The 19,042-nt window shown below is 33.9% G+C and overlaps 1 protein-coding gene across 1 annotated transcript in view; it reads right to left on the bottom strand.

The window, feature by feature from the left end:
* The window catches only part of LOC145293863 (uncharacterized), a 101,711-nt gene that overhangs the window by 68,639 nt on the left and 14,030 nt on the right, over positions 1 to 19,042 (bottom strand). The window lies entirely within an intron of this gene.

Below are 19,042 nucleotides of genomic sequence, written 5' to 3'. Positions count from 1 at the left end.
TTTAGAAGCATGAAGTTGGTGCATTTCTGACATAATCGTATGAGAAGGAGGGGATCCATCACAAATGTACTATCAACTTTATCAAGTTTATCAACATTATTAAGTAAACCTCAACCTTTTAGAGTCCTGGATATGACCTTAAACTATATCCAGTGGTGAGGCCCTAGCTTGCGGGTTTTGGAGAGTGTGGAGCCACCCTTTAATTACCATTGCTCCCAGGTCCATTCTGACCCGAAGTGGTAGTACCTGTTAGGGTCCCAACTATGGGTTAAATAGAAACCGATTTGAAAACAACAAATATATTTTATTTTAAAATATTTTCTTCAAAATCTTTGGATTCGGCATTAAATAACCCGAAAAGGGGTTGATACGACGTAAAACAACCAACCAACCATCAACCTTTTAGGGGGGGGGGGGAAAGAAGGAAAATTTGTCTTGGATGCAATGCACAGGTGCAGAAGACAATTGAAACTGAGGGCCACCAGTGGAGAGTCAAGATAAAGAAAAAGAAGATTCGGCATACCCATACAAAAGGGCGTGTTTAATGCTATTCTGCCAAATAGTTTTGCTTTTTAGTGAAATTAGTGCTCTAAAACCTAATTTGTAAAAATTTTTCCAAACAAAAATAAAAACCACCATACTATTTTCAGACATTTCCATTCTAAACATTTTTCCTGAATATCTTTTACATTTTGCATAAGAGCTCTGAAGGTCAGATTAAAGACCTTGGTGGTCTGGGTTTGGTGTGCATATAATACTTTGGAGACTCTTGTTCTAGATAAACCATTGTAGAAGCATGAATGTTCTAAATCCCAGAAAGATTGGCTGGCCAAGGAAAACACTGAAGCAAACGATTAGACAAGATTGTACAGAGCAAAATTTGGAGGCAATTGACCTGCTGAACCATAACATCCACAGAGTGAGCTTGCATAATATCAGAAAACGTTTGACTCCTTGAACAATAGAAAAATGGTATTAAATGAATGAGGAAGAAAGAAGAGATAAATTAAATCAAATCAACAAAATTTCGAATAAATATATTGGAAATAAATCAATTAAATGTATAATGTAAAGAAGATTGGCCATCCAAAAAGAACCTGGAAGCAGATGGTTGAACAGGATTGCACAGAATTAAAGTTTAGAAATTATACATTTAATCTATATATCTATAAAAGTGAGAATGTGTGCGCGTGTGTGAGGACACTTCTCAACCTATATACTCAGTGGATTTTCGATCTACAGACTTGAAATTTGGTATATAGGATACTCAGACATATGGAAAACTTTTTAATTGGTTTTCATCCAGAAAAAAGGGCTATTAAAGGGTCAAAATTGAAAAATTGGTACGTGAGAGCAATCAGATTTTTATCTGTTTGCTAACTGTTTCACCAATGCGCATGCACGAACCATTCACATGACAGATTCGTTATGTTAAGAATAAGTAGGTTTGAAAACACTTTTTAAAAAACGTGTCAAGCTGATCTAATGGTTATTGTACTTGATTCTATATATTTAGGTTTTGGTTTCGATCTCAACTCGAGTATTCTTTTTTTTTTTTTTTTTTTTTTTTTTTACAAGAAGTGAATTGTTTTGAAAAATATAATACTCGCATGCACATATCTCAATTTCTGTATGAATTAAAATATAATATTTATGGATATTTTATGACCAGGCAATGCTGGAAGGGGGGTGCTGCTAGTAATCTATATAACAAATACTTATCAAAGGAGGAAGTTTGTAGGGAATATTCAGTTAACAAACAGTTCTCAGTTGCATCAGTATGCCGTTCATTATCGCAAGTTGTTTGTTTCTTTTTTTTTTTAAAAAAAGCTGGTGTTACGATACCATGGTGTATCCAGTAGAAGTGTTATGTAGTTAATCTTTAATGAGTGCCCAACAGCAGTAATATTAGCATGTTTATTAATAGTTTACGATTTTTTGAGGCAGTAGAAATTAATCTGAATTCTAATCAACAGTAAAAAATGCAAATTTTTTCAAGCATGTATGCAGAGTGATGCAGTATGAAAATGAAACTTGGCCATTGAGGGTTGAGGATATGCGTTGCATGGAGAGAAATGATATAATAAAAATGATACAATAGATGTTTAATGTGAGTCTTAAAGACATGCATACATCTGCTAATGTTAGAGGAAGATTAAATTTGTGCAGAACAGGAGACTTTGTTGGTTTGATCAGATTGAAATAATGGATAAGGATGAATTTTAATCAACAACAGCAAAAAAAAAAAAAAAAAAAATACAACAAACAGAATTTGTCCATCCTTAAGAGTGATCTTGATTTCTGAAGAACTATGATGCATTTCTTTAACTTCTGCAAACTAATTGGGTTCATAGTTAAGTAAGTCAGATTTTCAGGAATTAACCTTGTCCAATATTACCAAAGGTCCTGTTCTGTTCTTGTGTGGCATGCATCCAGGGTGGATTGAGTCGGTTTCATACAAAGGAGGAAGTTTGTAGGGAATATTAAGTTAACAAACAGTTCTCAGTGATGAGTATCCCGTTCATTTGAGATGATTTTAATATTATTATTACTTTTTTTTTTTTTTTTTTGCAGGAAAATGTTGCTATCCTCCCACATACAGCGCCTGGTATTCCCAAATAGTTACCCATCTGGTACTGACTAAGCTTAAAGTTGCTTAAACCTGGTGATCTAATGAGAACTGATGCGTCAACATGATCATGCCATATATTGGTAAGGGTTGAGATTACTCTACTATGGTGATTTGAATGGACTGTTATGACATCATTCAAGTTCCAAATATTGAAGGATGATTGTATCCATCCTGCAATGTTAGGGTGGAAAAGAGGGGACCAAGAAGGTGATCTTGTTAGACCTCTGTGGATGATGAGATTAAATTTTTATCAAATATTAAAATGAATAGTTATAGATAAGGTATGTACAAAGTGGAATGTAGTTGAATATTATGTTTGGCAAACTTCAAGAATATGACTCCATGCAGTTATGGAGTCAGAAACATTATTTTCAACTCTTCTAATATTCAGACTGTTTATTCTTTGAAAATTAAATTCAGACCACAAGCATTGTAAGAACAAATCCGATTCTCGCCAAAACCCTTAACTTTGCGACCCTGTTTCAAACACTATTGAAAGCATTGTGCAAGTTAACTTTCAAAAGAGTCAGAACTCATTATCATTTCTTGCATCACGAGTGGAACCTTTACGGCAACTAGAATTGGGAATTAAGCTATGAAGAGATTCTATCTAATTTATTTATGAAGGCAAGTCGATGAATTTGTCCATCTTTCTACGAGACCAGAACATCATTTAAATGTGAGAGTATCTTATACATCCACAAAGCCACCATTCGTCTATGCATGGAGTATTGTTGCCACATTGGGGCGGGTGTATCTACCACTAGTCTCTCCCTATTAAACATATCTAAAAATATCTAAAATCTAATTGGTCCTACAGTATCGGCCAAGCTCCAACCTTTTCCCCCATCGCGGCAATATTACATCCCTCTTTTATAATTATAATAGAATATGCTCTGATGAAATCATAGCACTTGTGCTTTCTCAACGTGTATACTCTCGACTAACCAGACAAGCAGCAAAATCCCACCACTTTACTGTTGAGATCTTTAGGTGACAGGAAGCCTTTTACTCCTATAATTTCTTCCCTCAGACTGCTAGACTTTGGAATTCCCTCCCTGACTGTACTGACATGCAGAAGTTTAAATGTGTTGCAATATTTTGGACTGGTAATGGGGTATGATCCCACACAGTCGGACGATTCTATTTATAAACGATGCTGCTAAGAACTGACGAATCAAATTAATTCACGTTCTGCTACCAACCAATCAGAAACCAGAATTGCTTCATAAATATTAAACCTTTTCTGGAGCAATTTCACATGTTCTTTTCCCGGGTTTTGACACGGTAAGAATATTTTGTTCTGTGGAACTGTCTACTACAAACAAGTCACCTCCCAGGACTTGTGTGTAACAGCGAACCATCTGAAACTGTTCTGAAAGTCAAAATGGCTTACACTTCTAGAAAATGTAATGTAAACAGCCATCTCACTACTCAACTCCCCACAGTCCCCTGTTAGACATGATTCCAAATAGTAGTCCCTTACATCCAAGTGGCAATATACCTTGTTTGGGGTGAAAAAATACTTCTGTACGCATCAACGTGCATGCACGCATGCACACACGCACACACACCCACAAATTATATGAATTTTGATAAGAATTTGTCAATATTTTTGCACCTAAAGCGTTAATGATTAAACAAAATGAAAAATAGAATTATATTGTTAACCAAATCAGTTTTCTGCGGAAAACGGTTTATAATAAATCTATTTAGAATTAATAACTCTGAAAGTTCGCTTTGAAATGTAGGGATTTGTGTAGGAGGCCAAGTGTGTAAGTTTTAGTTTTGAATGTGACAGTGAATTGGTTGTTGACATTGCGACTAGATACTGAGTGTCACTCTGACATTTTGACTTGTGTTACATCTTATAGCAAGTGTCCTTATTTACTTGTCTCCTTATGAGGGCAAAGTTAGTTACGAGGTCTGTTTTTTTTTTGTTTTTAGGCCGAGAATTTGAAGCTCTAGAAAAAAAAAAAAGGATCGCTCTGATGGGACAAAAATAAAAAATTGCTTCAGTCATAAAGGATCTCTCCTCCTTACAGTTAATACAGAACTGATACTATGATTTTGCCTTAACTTGTAGGCCAATAAATAACAAATGTTCTTATTTACTTACCTCATTGCTAGGAGAGTTACACTCAAGGTCGGTTTTTAATGTAGGGAAAAATCTAGCTTCTTAAAAAGGGTGAAGATAAGAAAATGCATTAAAGCCAAAAGGAGTTCTTCTACTTCTATAAACTGTAATTCTAACAACTGGAAGTTGTAAATGTTGCATATCGCTAGTTGATCACCTGTTCTTTTTATTCTCCAGATAGGGTTCAGTTGTAATAATCTTAAAAGTGGCTTATAATCATAAATATTAATTACTAGCAGTACCTGCTAACTGGCATTGCCCGGTGGAAGCGTGCCCCCCCCCGCCCTCGTAAGCAGCTCAGGTGGAGAGAGGTGAAAAAAAAAAAAAAAAAAGAAAACATCCATTTAGCTGTTGAAGCTGTGATCATTTTGACTGATTACTTATCAGCCTCAGCGACTAAAAATAGTTTGTATCAAAGTTATATTAAGAAGCAGAAATTTATTTAAGAACAAAAACATGGAATCCTATCTTAAAGAAATGAAACGAAACTTTTTCTGTGTATTTTTCATTTATTATTATTTTTATTAATTACTGCAGTACTTGATTTCAAATATTTTACTTTTCACTGTAAAAAAAAAAAAAAAAAAAATAAAATAAATATAAACCCAAAAAAAACCCCAAAAGAAAACACCCTAAAAACAAACGTTTCATTTCGATAATAAAAAAAACAATAAAAAGGGGGGAAAAAAAACCCCAAATAAACTGTTTGAATTAAACATAGTTGTGACCGTCTGAATTTGTTGTGTTTTCAATAACGAAAATAAGGAAACACATTATCTAGCGTGAGTATCTGGTGTTGCTCAGGTGTGTAGAGATAGTGTAATAATGATATTGAGCAAGGGTGAGGCGTAAAAAAAGAGCATGGGAAAATAAAAAAGAAATAAAAACAGGAAAACAAATGAAAAAAAATCACATAAATAACCCTGTTTAAATGTTAAAATTTCACACACAAAAAAAAAAAATCCTGTAGGTTACGATGCAGTCCCAATATCTACTGCTCCACAACGACGTACTCGATATAACATCATGTTGTTAATTGATTTAAACCAATCTCAGAAAGAATCCTAGACGCACATGTGTGGTTGTCAAAGTCAGTTAAAAAGGAACGATTTTTTGCAACCCTCGCTGAATTTGTTGTTTTCAACATGTTATCGTACATTCATAAATAATACCCCCCCCCAATCTGCCCCCAAAAAATGAAATGAAAAATAAAAGAAATGTGGGTTATATATGAATGCTTTTTAGTTGGTTAAAATGTAATTGTATTTATGTAGTGGCAAGTGAGGACAATAATGTTAAGTTATTGAAGCGTTTGTTAAATACTAGGATTAGCTTCATTCTGGAATTGGAGAATGACACGTATTAGCCATTTATAAAAGCTGAAACATGCCTGGGGAGCTTATTATTTTTTGTTTTGAGTAATGGAAGTTTAGGGATCAATTTTGAAGGGTGGGGTCTCAATATAAGTACCCTGTGTGTAAAATTACATGGTATATGTGGGGAATGGTGGAAGGACTTAGTGAATAGGAGGGAAATTGGGAACTACTTTGTCTGTAAGTTATTGCGATGATGATGATGTCACTCCTAGGATTAAATCTAGGGTTTTATTATAATGAATTAATGTGTATAAAATGTCGTTCTTTAGTTAAATAAGGTAACGGCTAATAGTGTAAACAATAAATTTGTATGTGCCATCTGTTGTTGTAAACCTATGGTGTTTTGGTCCAGATAGGAAAAACTGCAATGTTTTTATTATTTATAGGGATTATTTTATGCTTACAAACACATGTTTAATGCTTCCGCAATCATCAGTGCAGGAAGTGATAATTACTGCTGATCAAGAAATTCGAATCCAGTTATAAAGTCACCTTTGACTCCATTGGCTAAGATGTTACCTCTGGGTCAGCATCAAGTTACACGAGAATTAAGGGAAATTAAACACCTATAAATGCTAAATGTGGGTATAACAGTAAAGCAGTCTGAAAGTTTTTTTAATGACCAGAAATCGTGAATGTTGCATATTGCTAGTTGATTGCCTTTTTGTTTTTCCCAGATAGTGCTCAATTTTAATAATCCTCAAGGGCTTATAATTATAAATATTAATAATTATTTTTATACATATGGACACTAGTGTTTCATGCTTTTGCAATCATCAGTGCAGAAAGTGATTATATATATTTCTTTTTAAGGCACACAAAGAAGAGCTAATAACTAAATAGGATTGTTTGCTATTTACAAAAATAGCACAGAAAAAAGACTCAGAACTCAATATAAGATAAAATCTAGACAAAGTTAAAGCATCTATACAGCTATTTAACCCAGCGGAAAAAATAGCATTTTGTTAATTTATATCAGTATAATGGTTCACATAAGATTTTCAGTAATAAAATAAAAATAAAAACATCATCTTTAGAAATAAATGCATTGTTTTCAAGATTGATTGTGAGTTTTTCTTTACATTATCTAGTCATTCAAGCAGCCTAAAGAAAATTATTCTGTTCAAAGGTTTTCAGCAAATCAAAACAGAGTTGTGTACAAAAAACCAGAACCTTGAAAATATAGGTGTTTTTTTTCACACCTGCCCACTTTGAATCTAATATGGATGACGAAAAACCCCAATAAGATCGAAAGAAGTTTAAGACTTAGTAGTAATCTCGTTTTAAAGCAACCAGATGATTAGTGATGTATTTTGCTACAAAAGTTAATAACAGTAATAAATTCATCTAGTTAATAATTCAAGGGGAAGTAACTCTAATTATTTACAGTCATATATTATCTTCCTTTAGTATTTTTAATAAGGAAATTTAATTAACAAAAAGGGTGAGATAATACAGTCTTGCTTACATAAAAGCATTTTCGAATATAAAAAATTCAAAACTCCATAAAAATTGATAAACCTAAATAATTAAACTAGTTGAATTGGATATATATTATTGAATTAATTTTCTTGACGAACTTTATAGAATATGAATAGATGATCTCTAGTATCAATTAGAAAGAGAATATATTAATTGATACACTTTAGTATAGATATAATGATCTATAATTTGAACCTTTAGAATGATTTCAACTCTTTTTAATAAAACTTTCTGAAGAGGAGAATTTTTTTAAAAAAGATTTTCGAAAGGTTTTTAAAGAATATTTTTATGAGTTTTAAAGTAAAAACAAAACATTTTAGAGAATTTTTTCCAAGAAAAATGTTATACATTTTCTTTTCTCTTTTAGTTGGGGGAATAGTGACTAAGTTTTTAAAAAAAAAATTGTTCAACAGTTTTTTTGGGTTTTTTTTTTTAAGCTCTTTTAGAATTAAAATTTTTTTTTTTTTATAATTAGATTTTCAGAATTTATTTTTTTAGGGTTTTAAAAGATCTGAGAGGATTTTTTACAAAATATTTTGGGTTTATTTTGTATCAGTTTAGATAAAAACAAAATATAATAAGTCTTCAGACGTACCTCTCCACCTGTATATCGATACTCTACAGCTGACTGGGATAGCTTCCGTACATTTATATCTGATCTACCCCTGTTTAAAAAAGATGTGTCCTCTATACTATCAGACCTGACCGAATGGTTAATTGTAGGCATAGATAGTTCTCCCCAGAATATGCTGCTGCCATCGCACACAGAAATCACTTTTTCCATAGCTACCAACATGATCGATGTACTGAGACTAAAGCTACTTTCAGGACTGCCAGCAACCACTGTAAAAGAGTAATAAAAAATGCAAGAGAGCTATATGCTCAATCCATTAAATCCAAAGTAGCTGAGCAGCGGCTTGGTTCCCACCAGTTTTGGCAAATAGCAAACAGGATCCTGAACAGAAGCGTGCGTTCTATCCCAACCATCATCAATGGACCTGAGGTCATCTCATCAGCATCAGACAAAGTAAAACTATTTGCAACGAACTTTGCAGCTAATTCTACACTATGCGACGAAGGTCATCAACTCCCCGTATTTCCTTCCATAACAGACAACACGCTATGCAACATACAAATATCTGTGTGTGAGGTCACCAGGTTAATCAAGAACCTAGATTTCAGTAAAGCAACTGGCCCTGACGACATTCCAGTTGTAGTGCTGAAAAAGCTCCAACCAGAACTTGCCCCCATACTTACAAAACTGTTTAAGCGTTGCCTTAAGGAGAAGTGCTTCTCAACACCCTGGAAAACCTCATCAGTATGCCCTGTATTTAAGAATTCAGGTGATAAGTCATCTCCCTCTCAGTACAGACCAATAAGTCTCCTGTGTGTCATGAGTAAGTTGCTGGAAACCATATTAAATAGAGAAGTAGTCAACCACCTCAGCAGAAATAACCTTCTTAGTGACATGCAATATGGTTTCTGTTCTGACAGATCTACAGCAGATGTGCTAACGGTTATATCTCATAGGATTAGTGAATCTCTCGACAAAGGCTTCCTTTCTAGGGCAGTTGCTCTTGACATATCAAAGGCCTTCGATAAGGTATGGCATAAGGGCCTACTTCACAAGATTTCCAGTTATGGTATAGCTGGAAATGTTTTCTCAATCATTAAATCATTTCTCTTTGATAGGCTCATAAGAGTAGTGGTTGATGTGCAGAAATCAGAGGCCGACAGTATTAATGCTGGAGTCCCTCAGGGGTCCATACTGGGCCTAACTCTCTTCCTGATCTACATCGATGATCTCCCAAAACACATACTTAAATCATTCGTTTTCATTGACATCTATGCTGATGACACGACCATCTATTGCAACACATCAAAGGCCATAAATGACAAAGTTCTCTCTGATTCTCTCTCCTCTGATCCTGAGTGCGTGGTACAGTGGGGGAAGAGGTGTCTGGTTACTTTTAATGCATCTAAAACCATTCTATCTTTACATCATCAACACTCTGATCCCCATCTGGCATCAATTGAAATGGATGGATCTCGTCTAGAGGAAGCTCCATGTTTTGATAAGCTTCTGGGCTTGACCTTTACTCCTGATCTGAAATGGAACACGTACATCAAGTCAGTTGCCAAGGTCGCTGGTAAAATGGTAGGATCCTTCTACAGTTCCAGAAGATATCTCTTTGCTGATGCAATTCTCTATCTATATAAAAGCCACGTACATCCAAGGATGGAATACTGCTGCCACATCTGGGCAGGAGCTGCTAAAAACAGTCTATCGACAGAGTACAAAATAGGCTTTGTGGCTTAGTGGGGGATGCCCTTTTCTCTTCCCCGCAACCTCTCTCCCACAGGAGAGATGTTGCAAGCCTGTCTTTGTTTTATCATTACTTCCATGGCAAGTGCTCGTCTGAGCTCCAATCTCTGGTCCCTCCTTGCCAATCTTTCATGATAAACACACGTCTAGCTGAAACCACCGTCCAAAATTTTCCCCACTCTTTATCTGTGCCAAAACCAAAATGTAGATTCCATAAACAAAGCTTCTTTCTTAGAAGTGCACACCTGTGTAACTCTGTTCCGTTTTCCGGTTTCCCACCTGACTACAACCTGGATGTCTTCAAGTCCAACTTAAGCAAATATCTGATGAACCGCCCCCTTAAGTAAGACACTTTATCAAATCTCAAATACTAACGATTACTACAATACTATCCCACTGATTACTGTACATGCAATAACTTTTATCCCCCAGTGGCTTCCAGGCCTTGATAAGTAGTGCCTACCTTGTAATAAAAAAAAAAGAAAAAAACGTGGGTTTCAAATATAGCACAAAGTTTTTCAGTGGTGTAAAACTAGAGCTACAATAAAAATATTTTAATCTTCATAAAAGTGAGAACGTGTGTGTGTGTGTGTGTGTGTGTGTGTGAGGACACTTCTCAACCTACATACTCAATAGATTTTTGATCTATAAACTTATAATTTTGTATATAGGGCATTCAGACATGAGAAAATTTTTTAATCCGTTTTCATCTTGAAAAAAGGCTACTAAGGGGTCAAAATTGAAAAATTGGTCCTACATATACAAATCAACCATTACTATTGAAGAAAATCCCAATATAAGTAAATACTATATTGGCATGGCTGGTAACACCTTCAAAGAGAGGTTCTCCAGTCATAAATGTTCATTTAATAATCCAAAACACAAAAACAGAACATCGCATCACTTGCCACATACTATGGGAATTTAAAAGAGCAGAACATAAACACAAGTTGTTAAATAGGACATTCTTAGGAAAACAAATGCGTGCAAATCCCTTAACTCACCTTGCTATCTTTGCTTGAGTGAAAAACTGTTTATTTCTAGATTCAAGCAAAGATATAAGCTCCTTAATAAAAAAAATGAAACCTCTATTAACTGTGGACACTATAAATCCCACCTTCTTAGCCACTTTGATTTCCTTTCGTAACTGTGTGCTATCTTTAATGTTAGCTTCATTTTTCATTCATGCACTGTTATGAACTATACAGCACGCAAAATTATGTGTTGATTACTTATCATTTTGCAATCTTAATCTTGTTGCATGTCTTGCCTTTCTAATTACATTCTAATATACTATCTCTTACCCTTTTGTCTTCCTTAGTTTACTGTTCATTTGTTTTTAACTTTCATAACTCCAAGTTGATAACTTCCCTCTTAGATTTATTACTCTTTATTGTCATTATACTCCTCCACTATAATTAAAAAAAAAATTTTTTTTTAATTCCAAATTTTTTAATCTAAATCCTTTATTATTTACTTCTACATCTATGATTGCATTATGTTTTAACCCTTACTTATTTGACATCACTTAACGTCCATCCCACTTCCATAATTATTACTGCATTTAATTTTTACCTCCTATTATGTCATTCTAATCATTAATTATTACTCTTATTCTTATATTCTAGTTTATTTTCTACTTAGTATTTTGCATATTCTTATTACTTCCTAAATATTATTTATATTTTTATATTTATTATATATTTATTTTATTAGCTATTACTATGCCTCCGCTATTTACTAATTTATTCTCCTAAAATTTCTTACTTTATTATTTTATTTATGTTATGAATTCCCCTCCGTTGGGAACGACGAAGGAGGATTATGCAAAAAAAAGAAAAAAAAAGAAAATATATTTTTGTCCTAGGGTTTGAACGCATGCAGTGTATTGAACAAGAGGGGAAGGGAATACCTTTCTCAGACCAAGAAACACAAAAAAGTAAACAAATAAAATAAAATATAAAAAAGGAGTCGCTATAGAAGAGACAATTCTTTACAATAATTATCACTTTGAAGCAATAAAATGAAAAAATAAAACAGGAACTAATCCTGCTTTTCTATCACAAAACAAAGAAAAAACAAGTTTTACTTGAAAAAAAAAAGAAAGACTGAAAAACTGAAGAATATGCAATAAAAATTCAATAAAAATTGTTTTTCATAAGAAAGTCTAAAAATGTCCTTTTCTTTTCAGTTTTCTTCTTTCAACTAATTCCCTTCAGATTGGGTTCTCTTTTTTATCCAAAATTTTCCAAAAGTTCAATATTTTGAGGTTTTCTTACTCAAAAATGTTAAATGAAAATACCTTTTTTCCTTTATTTTTTTGTTATAACTTCTCCTTTTCACAGAAAATGAAATTCTTCTCTTTTTAAAATGCTTCTGGTTTGACTTTTCTTTAGACTTTCTCGTCTTTGCCAATAAACATTTTTCTTTTTGCATCAAAACGGAATACTTTTCTTTCCTTCAAAAGAAAACTTTCAAATTAACAGTCGAGGACTTTCCTTTTTTTTTTTTCCAGGCCAAGCTAGTTCAAACATTTAACGTCTGTATCCTTACAGATAGAGAACGAAAAAACACACAATCTTCCATCATGGAGGGAATTCTGAATCTGAATCCAAGATAGGCATAAAAAAGGTACCAAGGGATTCTATTCCAGCATCCAATTATCGCTCAGTATACCTGACTGCTACAGTGCCCCACCACATGCCAAAACAGAAAGTGACAATGATGATGATTCATAAGGAACTAACAGCCCCACATCGGGCAAGAAAGGTTGACCTCTCCACCTCACTTTGACATTACCGAATAGCTTAATAAAACTTTTTAAATTATTAAAAGCAACTGCATAAATAAAAAAGCAAATTCTTTGAAAAAGAGATGTCTTTTAAGGTTAAACCAGAGTAAAAATAATTAAAATAAAACATTGAATTCTATATGACCGTTATATATTCCAATTTCTTTGATTTTTATAGAGAAACCCGCATCGAGTATTTACTGGAAAAAAATATGAGAAAGACTAATAATAAAAAGTAAAGTAATAAAAAGTTTTTTTTTCTTTTTAAGAATGCCTGTTAAAATCAAACCAATGAAGAGATCATTAATTCTTCCTTTCATTTTTTTATAATTATTTTTTCAGGGTTCTTTTTGGATAGTTTTGAAGGAGAACACCACAAATTAGCTGTCAGAAAAGAGAAATAATAAGCATATTTTAATAACAGTAAATTTATACCAGAAGATCACCTATTTTCCCAATAGATCAAATATGGTTGAAACAAGCCAGTGAACAGTTTTTGATTAAAAGTCTAGAAAACTCAGCTGTCTTTTGCCCGGGTCAGCTTCTTCAGCTTGAAACCTAAGGTACTATGTTTATCTGAACTTTTGTAATATTATAAATAAATATTATATTTTTATTATTAAAATATTGAACATTGTTGGAGTTCTAAATGAAATGAAATCAAGAATTATAAAATATAACAAACGAAATGAATGAAATAAAATATAACAAATGAAATGAAAAATTACGTTGAGCATATTTAGAAGTGATATACGAATTACCATTAGCGTATTAAGCGATGCTCTTTGTGTAAACAAATCAAGCTTAAGTATTCGGACGATGTCAAAACATATTTTATTCACTACCTGCACAGCAGCAGCCATTTAGCATAATGGTTAGAAGCCTTGACTGTCGTACGGGTGGTTGGTTTTCGATCCTGGCTTGAGGTAGTTGCCTGTCTAGCCGCAGTGATGAGTCGTGATACAGCAAAACAGTACTTTATGTGGATGACTACATATATACATACATATATATATATATATATATATATATATATGCATGTATTATTTTCAAACATTTATTTTTACATAATTTTTACATATTATATTATAAAAATCTCTCCAGACAAGGCATAAAGCCAATTACTGTAAGGGTTAACAAGAAAAAAAAGATGATTATCACAAAAACAGGTGATGCCTATTGACCTTAGTCTTGAAAAGATCAAGGTTATAGGTAGGAGGAAAACAGTGAGCAGGAAGAGAATTCCAGAAGTCCACGGTTCTTGGAAAGAAGGTATTAGAAAAAGGAGCCATGTTGCAATGACGTATCAAAACAGTGAATTGATGGAAACCACTAGAACAATGAGTCAAAAAATAAAAAAGAATCAGGGAATAGATCAGACAATTCTGAAGGACACATATCATAGTAATGTTTGTAGAAAACACTGAGACTAGCAACATCACGTCTGTGAGAGAGAAGTTGCAGAGAAGAAAGGGGTGAGGGCCAATCAAATCACAGATACGCTTCTGCACCTTATCCAAATCCCTCAAATGGGGCAAAAATTCACCAGCTCAAATATGACAATAATACTCCATGAATGGTCTGATAGCGTCAGGTGTGAGAAAGTGTTTAGAACGATAGAGAGAACCTACTTTAAAAGCAGAAAGAGCAAGGGATCTAATATATGAACTCCAAAAAGAATTTGATGAGAATGAAAGATCAAGAAGTTTCAGAGTCGATTTCTCAAGAGCAGAATCATCTATAAGAATCTCAGGAAGAAAAACGGGCACACCTATGATTAAAAGACACAAGCTTTGTATTAAGGGAATTCAATGAAACAGCCAAACTCAGATCAATTTTTAGATCAGCTGCATATTTCAACTGATCTGAGGGAGATGGATAATGCCAGGATAGAGAATGGTATCTGCATAGATCTTAATTTTCTGAATAATATTCCCAAAAAGATCAGTGATATAGAGATAAAACAGTGTCGGGCCTAGAATATAGCCTTGAGGAATACCAGTATTGATAGAGGGAAAGAGGAATGAGGAGACACCATCTAAAATTACTTTCAAGTTCAGAAAGAAAAGACCTAATAATGTCAAGAACGTTATTATTAATAGCATAACCCTGAAGTTTGTATAGAAAACCGAAATGCCACACTGTCAAATGCCTTCGAAATGTCAAGCACACTGGTCTTACCCTCTTCTAAATTATCTATAAACCGACAGATCTGCTCAGTTACAATATTTAAAAAATCAGCGGTTGAACAAAAACCAAGAAAGCCATACTAAACATCACTAAAGAGGTTCAGACTTTCCAGAAAATGAACAAATTTGCTGTTGACTAACCTCTCATTAAAACGGAATACTTTTCTTTCCTTCAAAAGAAAAATTTCAAATTAACAGTTGAGGACTTTCCTTTTTTTTTTTTTTTTTTTTTTTTTTTTTTTTCAGACCAAGCTAGTTCAAACATTTAACGTCTGTATCCTTACAGATAGAGAACGGAAAAACAAACAATCTTCCATCTTGGAGGGAATTCTCAAAAATACAGACAATTACAACCTCTCATTAACTTAGTTAATAACAGAGAGGGGACTAACAGGATGATAGTTGGGTTGGACCGATCATCAACATTTCTGAAAATAGAGATTCTTTCCAACAAGGAGGGAAACAGAGAAATCAAAGAAAGTTCAGGAGCATAATGTTTGAGAATAACAACAGGAATTGAATCAAGACAAAAAGCTTTAGACTGGTCCACATCGAAAAAAAAAATCCTTAGCAACCAGTCACGAGAGTAATTATTTTTCAAAGGAAAATCAGGAAGAACAAAATCAAAATCGTCAGGAGAAGAATTGTCAGCAAAAAGACAAACAAAGAGATCAGCCTTATCCTTAGAAGATGAAATAACTTGAATATCATCTACAAGAGGAGAAACAGCAGACTTGCCATAATTAACAACACTGTTGTACGTTCTCCAAAAATCACGAGAGCCAAGCTTTTGAGATAAGATAGTTACAAATTCTTTGGGAATATATACATTGAACATCATCATGTAACCTCAAACATTGATATCCCAACAATTGTGAGTTCTCTCTGACCTGGCCCTTGGCTCAGCATGCCTTACCCCTCAATGACTTGCTATGCAGTGCAGGATTAGAAGATTTGAGGTTTTTTTTTTCTTTTTTAGAATTTTTCATCACAATTCTGATACCCTCTCGTCGTCAATCTGATAACTTCTCTGGGATAATATAATTAGTATAAAATAATGATACTCAACACACAGAGTAAGTTATAACAAATTTATTCTACAACGGTACAATATAACAAATAGATATTGGCACTTGAACGTATCTTGAATGCCGTAATATCAAGATTAGCTTACTCGCCGTCCGGTTACCGCTTTCTGCAAAATGAAGACAGAAGAAATACCAGATTACACTTTCTTCTTGAGCAGTGCTGAAAGCATCCTCTGTGGTTAACCACGACTCATGTAATTGACAACATTGGACCGTTATCAGACAAGGAAAGATAATGCTTTTGCAATTTTGGCTGTAGCATGAGTGACAGTGTAAACATCGCATATGAGAACAGGATGAATCTTTCAATGATCAGAATCTGATTGCATTCTTCAAGCATCAGCTTAAAGTCAGGATGATGTATTATAAAAAGATTACATTCCTCAGAATTGGATAAAATGTGGATACAAGTTGTGAGCTTGTGTGTATAAAAAGGAGTCAAGTGTGAGTATGTGTTCTCTGTCTGAACAGTGCATGTGCGGTTCCTGGTTCTGTTGGACCCTACCCCTTCAGGTAAGTTAGCGAACGCTTTTTCAGTACAAATCAAATTTTTTCTTTTTTTCTGTGTACTATTATGTCGCCAGAGAATTCCTTTTAGTTTTTAATTTTTTTGCCCAATATTTTGAATTTTAGAGTGTGTGTTGTGGGAGGGGGGGGGGGTCGTTTCTTCTGTAAATTTAACCTAAAATGATTGCCCATTTCTTGAACATCAATTTCCGGAAACTTAAAAAAAATGTAATGGATTTTTTGTGACGCTTATGCACATATTGTACTGTGCTAGTATTTTCAAGGTAAATTCAAGTTTTATGATATCTTTTTTTTTTTTTTTAATTGTTAGGCGAAAGTACAGAATAGTTACAAAACACCTTCCCCTCCCCATGTTAAGAATGACTTTCTAAATAATAATGTTATTATTTCAGCAAGGTACAATAAGTTCATAATTTACTGTTTTTTGTTTATTTTTACTTTGTCTTTTATTTTATAATGGTAACAATTTGTTTCTTTTTTTTGGGGGGGGGGCTTATTGACTAGTTTGGAATTGTAGAATTAAAAAAAAAATTTTTTAACACAAAAAGAAAACAAAGTGCCAAAACATCATCCGAACATTAGTGATATAATTATTTTTTGTTTGTGCTCAACAATTTCCATAAAGTAGTGAATTTTGACATAAGGTTAAAACAATTTCATCCCACCCCTCATGTTTGAGCATATTACCAAAAATGATGCCAAATGAATCTTGAACGCATTAGTTTGCCCATGCAACTGAAACTGGTGAACAAGCGCAGCTACCACTCGACTTGTCTAGCCTCTATGGGCAATGACTTTTAAAGAAAAATGCATAAAGGAAAAAATACTACAAAATACAAGAGAAAAATGCAACAGCAAAATGTAACAGATGAAAGATACAACTCTGGAATTTCCATGGGTCTCGCTAGCGATTTAAAAATTTTCTTACAACCTCACATTATCCTCACATATACCCACTCTCTCAGATATGCAGGTCGCCTCAAAAATACCTTGTTGGTCCCCTGACAAAAGGAGGGTGGACTTGTAAATTCACCCTTGTCCGGTCATCTGTCCACACTTTTCTCAATAACTACGCCTTGGAATTTTTGGAAATTTTGCACAAACATTAAACACGAGTAAAAAAGTAACAGAACGGATTTTCCGGGAAAACTCCGGTTGCTCCCATAAGGGTGCCTTTCGGATTAAAATGGCTAAAATTGACACTTTTGTGCTTATTTAAAAAAAATTGATGCCTTGGATTTTTATAAAATTTTCTGAAAGGTTATAACTAACTGATATCTATATAATTTTGTTTGTCTATACTTTGCAATAATTCTTGGGTGTGCTCCAAGGGCTCTTTTAGGGCTAATAAAAACACTCCATTTTTAGGACTATTTTACCATATTTGTCCAAAATTTTCTGTGTATGTCTATTTAGCAGTTTTGCATGGTGCTGAACTCAAATTTAAATATGTTAAGGCCTTGGGGACTATTGGGGCTAAATGGGAGGAGTGGGGGGGACAAATGATTAACTTAGTCATTTCTTTTTTTGCATGGTGCAGAACTCAAATTTACATATGTTCAGGCCTAAAACTACACCGTTTGTTCATTTTCACCAGGATTTGACAGGGGACTTTTGGGGCTAAATGAGAGGGGGGGGGGCAAATGCTGAACTTAGTCATTTTTTTATGCCTTGTTTACTGTGCACTCACAGGGGACCATGCATGCTTCACTTGTTTTATCAGATATGAGAGTCTGATCGTTCATAGAGAGTGAGGGAGTATTTATAGAGGTCGTGTTTCTTTTGTTTCAAATGTCTTGGTGTAAAGCATATTGCTTGAAACATTCCAAATCTATGCATACATTTCTGAGTGTAACGAAAGATTAGTTTGAAATGAGCACAAGGCCAGCCTAAATCGGTTACCTATGAGAAGATGTGGTTTGCTGATTCATTCAGAAATGGAATGTGCCAGTTCAATGAGATTTTATTTTATTTAACACGTTATATCTACTTATTTATTGCCATTACATAATGGGTAGGAAATTCTCAGAATTGAATATTACAGAAATTTATTTTATTTAAAGCTCTGTGATTTTATATTTTCGGGGTGGAGATGGCATACGAATACAACTGCAATTTTAAATTATAGATCCTACTACGGTGAACAAGTTGTAACTAGACCTTGAAAAAATAATCTAAAAAAGAAGATAAATTTTTAAATAATTGCGTCCTAGCAAGCATCCAGATTTCAAAAAAGAAAAAAAAACGGGGGGGGGGGGCAGCTCCTGAGTTGGTGGTTTAAAAGAATGCGGTTCTGACTCCTTCAAAAATGACCAACTTCCAACTGACTCCCTCTATCAGAGGTGGGATATTAGCTAAAAATAACAGGTTTCATGCATGCAGCGGCTCTGCTGTTTTAACAATGTTGGCGACCATGGCTCTCTAAATTGTAGATCCATTGTAATCTCAGGAAGACAAGTAAAGACGGTAGTTTCCTGTTACTTTCCGTCTTGA

Source organism: Euprymna scolopes, chromosome 15, assembly GCF_053919585.1.
Source record: "Euprymna scolopes isolate OS-2025 chromosome 15, ASM5391958v1, whole genome shotgun sequence".
Taxonomy (NCBI): domain Eukaryota; kingdom Metazoa; phylum Mollusca; class Cephalopoda; order Sepiida; family Sepiolidae; genus Euprymna; species Euprymna scolopes.
Note: the sequence above shows the minus strand (reverse complement) of the source record. Positions and strands in the feature narration are given on the sequence as shown.